The sequence below is a fragment of the Pongo abelii genome, chromosome 11 (genome assembly GCF_028885655.2).
Source record: "Pongo abelii isolate AG06213 chromosome 11, NHGRI_mPonAbe1-v2.0_pri, whole genome shotgun sequence".
NCBI lineage: Eukaryota > Metazoa > Chordata > Mammalia > Primates > Hominidae > Pongo > Pongo abelii.
Window position 1 is genome coordinate 57,357,899 of NC_071996.2, and position 5,345 is coordinate 57,363,243.

The following is a 5,345-nucleotide window of genomic DNA, read 5'->3' on the forward strand; positions in this document are numbered from 1 at the left end:
TAGACTGGGGTCACTCAGAACAGACTGGCACAATTTCACAGGCAAGAGAGCTCTGCTCTGTCCAAATTCACACAGCCTGAGTTCTGTCTCTGCCACCTCTCTAAGCATCTTGCCCTGCCAGCTCAAATGTCCATGAGAATTGAGGGGTCTCTTGCAGCTAGAATTCTGGAGCTCTGTGATAACAGTGGGCCATTCCTTGACCATTTAACTCGACCCTTCCCTAGGAGCCGCTGGGGGCCAGGAATGAGTCCTGGTGCTTGGCAACCCTATGCAGGGTTCCCAGCTTTTCTCCCCCTTCAGCCTAGGGTCTGTATCCTTCCTCTGTCTGCTCTCAATGCCTTCCTTCCAAAGATCTGCACAGACTGTGCTGGTTTATTGAAGGTCTTTTCTCTCAGTGGTAGATGCTCTTCCTGGCTGTGTCTAGTTGGCCATCTTGGTCAATTTTTATATTTTAATTATTTATACAGATATCATTATTTCCCTTCTTTGTGTTTATATGTTACACTAGTTTTCTATCACTGCTGTAACAAAATACTATAAATGTACTGGCTTAAAGCCATTCACATTAACATTAAGTTCTGTAGGACAGAAATCAGAGTAAATTTCACTGGTTCCTCTTCTGTAGGTCTTACATGGCCAAAATCAACGTATTGGCTCACCTGGGTTATTATCTGGGGAGAAATTTCATCTAAGCTGTTTCATGTTGTTTGCAGAAATCAGTTTCTTGTGGCAGTGGGACTGAGGTCTTTATTTCCTTGCTGTCTGTCAGCAGGGAGCCTCTCTCAGCACTTAATGCCAGAGCTGCATTGCTGTTATATTGCCCTCTTCATCTTCAAACCAGCAATAGCATGTCAAACCCTTCTGGTGCTCAAATCTCTCTGACTTCTTCTTCTGCCCCATTTCTTCTTCTTCCAGAAAGTTCTTTACTTTTTGGGGCTCAGAAGAAAAAGACCACATGTTGTACAATTTCATCTGCATAAAACATTAGAAAAATAAAATGCATAGTTATAGAAAGCAGATAGGGAGTTGCCTGGGCCATAGGTGGGTGTTAAGATTTATTGAACAGGGATATAAGAGAACATTCCAAGGTGATAGGAATCTTCTCTATCTTGTTTATGTTAGAGATTAAATTATGTGTGCATTTGACAAAATTATTGAACTGTACACAAAAATGGGTTTAATTTATAAAATGCATCTTGTATTTCAATAAAGTTTGTGTCAAAAATATTGTTCTCCATTGTTTAGATGAGCAATGTCAGGTTCAGTCATTTGTTTCAGGAGGTTTGTAAGAATATATTAGAGAAGAAAGGTAGCTGATTACTATGCTCTAACTTTGTCTCATCTCTCTGTTGAGTCCCAGGAGAGAGAAAAGACACAAAAAAATCATTCTGAAAATTTGGAGTTCTGAGAGAAACAAATACCTGTACTAGATTATGCATTTCCTATGTCTTTCTGTCTAAAATTTGTCTTTTGAATGGTGCACATAGAAGAGCTTTTGCTCAGTTGTAGTGGCTTTTGTGGCAAGAAATGCATAGCATTTTAAGATAAGAATAGCCTCTGAGAGGGTGAATTTCAACTCTTCGTATGTGTTCTACAAAATGTTTTACTTTTGTTATAACTATAATATTCATGGGTTTCATGGTCAATGACAAATTTTGCCCCAGTAATTACCATGTTATAGTTTATGAATTAATTCTTTCAGAAGATTTCCTTTGATTTGATGCTTACACTCTGTAGACACTGCTATAGTTTTTTTTAAACTTCTGAAATGGTAGTAAAACATATATAACATAAAATTTAACATTTTAACAATTTTTAAGTGTCAGTTTCAGTGACATTAAGTAAATTCACACTGTAGTGCAACCATCACCACTATCCATCTCCGGAAAGTTTTTATCTTCCCAAACTGAAATTTCATACACATTAAACAATAACTTGCCAAGCCAGCTTCCCCCAGCTTCTGGCCATCATCATTCTCCTTTATGTCTTCATGAATCTGTCTATTCTAGGCAGCTCAAATATATGGAATCCTGCAACATTTTTTTCCTTTGTTACTGGTTTATTTTACTTCATGTGGTATCTTCAAACTTCATTCATATTGAGGCATGTGTTAGACTTTTCTTCCTTTTTCAGGCTGAATAATATTTCATTGTGTGTACATACCACATTACATTTATTTATTCATCCACTGATGGACTCTAGGATTGCTTCTCCCTTTTGGTCATTGCGAATAATGCTTCTATGATCTTTGGTATACAAATCTGTGGCCCACCCCTGCTTTCAATTCTTTTGGGTTTATGTTCAGATATGGTATTGCTAGATCACATGGTAATTTTATGTTTAATTTTTTGTTGAACAACCATTCCATTTTCCACAGTGGCTGCACCATTTTAGATTCCCACCAGCAATGCACAAGGGTTCCAACTTACTTACATCTTTGCCAACACTTGTTATTTTATCTTGTTTTTGGGTGTATGTGTGTGTTTTTTAAAATCTATCTTAGCCATTCTCATGGACATGAAGTGATATCTCATTGTGGTTTTGATTTGCATATCCCTAAGGCAAATCCCTACTGATGGTAAGAACATTTTCATGTACTGGTTGCTCATTTGTCTATCTTCTTCTTTGGAGAAATGTCTATTCATCCTTTAGGCCAGTTTTAAATCAGTTTTGTTTTTTGTTACTACTGAGTTGTAAGAGTTTTAAAATATATTCTGGATATTAATCCCTTATCACATATATCATTTGCAAATATTTTATTATACTATGTGGGTGGCTTTTTTACTCTGTTGCTTATGAGCTAATGCACAAATGTTTTAAATTTTGAGGCGTTAGATTTTGATGGTCTAATTTTTTCAATTTTAACATTTTTTTACATATGATTTTAGTGTTATATCCAAGAAATTTTAAACAATTTTAATTGAACTGAATATATGTATTCATATATTCATACAAAAACTGAAATCTTTATATGTATATTCAGTTCAATTAAAAATTATTTATTATATATACATATTGTAAAAATTATAATATTTAAATTATATTCATATTATATATTTATATATATATAAAAGAATGTGAAGCTATTTATTGACTACTGTACACCAGTATTTAAAATAAACAATATACAGCTGGATAACATTCTGATTATTACAAAGGTGTTGTTTTCCTTGATTTTCTTGGCTTCTGCTAAACCAGTAACCCAAATACTGAAAAAAATGAACCTACATTTAAGGAATGAGTTGGGTAAAGGAAAACACATGCAGATCAATTGTTTACATTATATATGTCTCTTTACCCATTTATGCCAGCAGGTCCTAAACTGCCTTTTCTAAACTTATCTGATTAGGTTTCCATGAGCCAAGACTGAGACATTCCACAAATCATGATGTTTTAATCAATATAGCATAAGGATTACAGCTTTTTCTAAAGGAAAGGCTCATTAGAGGAATCTTTAAATATGTCTATTTGACTAACACTTGCTTAGCCAATTAAAACAGCAAGATTAGTCTAGTTTCCTCGTCTGAGTGAGGAGGTTGTTGGTAGTAATAAAAAATCTTCCTTTTAGAAATTTTGAAAACAAACAATCACATTTATATGAATATAGGTATAAATGTGTGTTCTGATGTGGATGCTTTTAAATTATCCAGTTAGTTATAGAATCATCTATGTAATGTGAAATATTATGACTTCAGGAAAAATTTCAATTTAACTTGAAGTGATTTATTTCTTAGATTGCACAGAATTATGGCATCCCAGGACCATGGGCATACCCATGGTTTTTGTTTTGGTGAAAGTTTAAAAATAAACCAAGAAAGAAAACCATTTACATTTGTACTTTAAGCATAAACACACAAAACATAAAACTCAGAATGGTTCTTAGGCATACGAGTTAAACACAAGTACTGATTGTATAATGACTGAGGAAGTTTCCCTCAACATTAACAAAGCTGTTCTCTAGTGCAGAGGACAAAATATGCCATGGTATCAAATGTTCTTTTCTGATAAAGAAAGCAACTACAGAAAGTTTCATTTATTTGTTGAAAGTAACCAATGTGATTGATGCCAAAAAAAAAAAAAATCTCCTGACAAATCTCCCAATACTATTTTGAAAACAAACATATCAAACTTGATTTTCATTAGAATGTAGAGATTTCTTCACATTACTAAATAAAAGACCAAGATCCAGATTTTATATATATATATATATCATACATATGTAAAATGCAGTGCAAACAATTGTTGAGCTTCATCTTCTCCTCAAGAATGTCAAGGCAATCGCTCTTCATAAGAAGCAATTACAATTTGATGACTCCTCAGGTTTGCCTCTTTTGCCTGCAGCAAGTCTGCCTCATCTGAATGTTCCCATTCCAGGAGAAATATCCATTCCCCACTTCTCTCTGTGGCAATTTTTCTTTCTGGATCATGACCTCTGGCGAAGCCTCTTGGTTTGTCAGCAGCATCTCTTTTCTTTGATTTGCTATCATCAGATTCACTGTCACATAAACATTTCCTTTTTGTATCATCTTTTTCTTTGCCAGCTTTTTGAGAATTAAGAAATGTTTCAATTAACTCTAGACAGTCTAAGTAGTCTTCCGGTTCCTAAGTACTGTCAGCATTTGTAAATCCCTTCGACTTCGGGAAATACTCCAGCTTCCATTTGCTATTTCCACCACAAATTCTTCAGTCTCTGCCTCTTTGACTTTTTTACACTTCCCATTCTGTTACTTTCCCATTTTTTGCAATGTAATTTTATTGGAGGTCGTTTTTTATTGCAGGCTTGAAGAGCTATTCACTGCCTCTGAGCTGCTCCAGTTTCCGGCCCTGCATGCCTCACATACATATGTTCTTATACAGCACTGTGGAAAACATTTGAATTTCACTTGGCATGAATGTAAAACTTAGGAGTTAAGTCTCTCTGAATTATTTTCTAGACAGTCCGGGCAAAATAAACTGTTTTGTCTGATTTTAAATCAATCCTGAACGCAAACACTGGCGTTAAAATTAGTAATGCCTGGCTAGGACATAATTATCAAGATACATAGTCCAGAATTCATGATTAAGGTGTGTGTGTCTAAGTCATTATCAAAATATTGAGACAACATTAAATATATTCATAAAGAATTGAAAACCCTTAGGCATATGTTCATTCATGTCATTCATGTTTAAGTATCTTATTCCAGTTGACTATTGATAAGTAAAGGAATTCCTTACAGCAAAATATGTTGACATACCTGAACACTGATGGAGTCATCAATGTCTATTTAATGAAAGGCTTTGAATGTACTCACTATAGTCCCTTCCAGAGGAGACTCTTCTGTGTTTAGAGCATGAAAGCTGTGCCA

At 34.7% G+C, this 5,345-nt stretch overlaps 1 pseudogene; it reads right to left on the reverse strand.

Annotated features, from left to right (window-relative positions):
- Window positions 1-789: 789 nt before the first annotated feature.
- Window positions 790-4,754, reverse strand: LOC100452799 (chromobox protein homolog 3-like; annotated as a pseudogene).
- Between the last annotated feature and the right edge of the window lie 591 nt (window positions 4,755-5,345).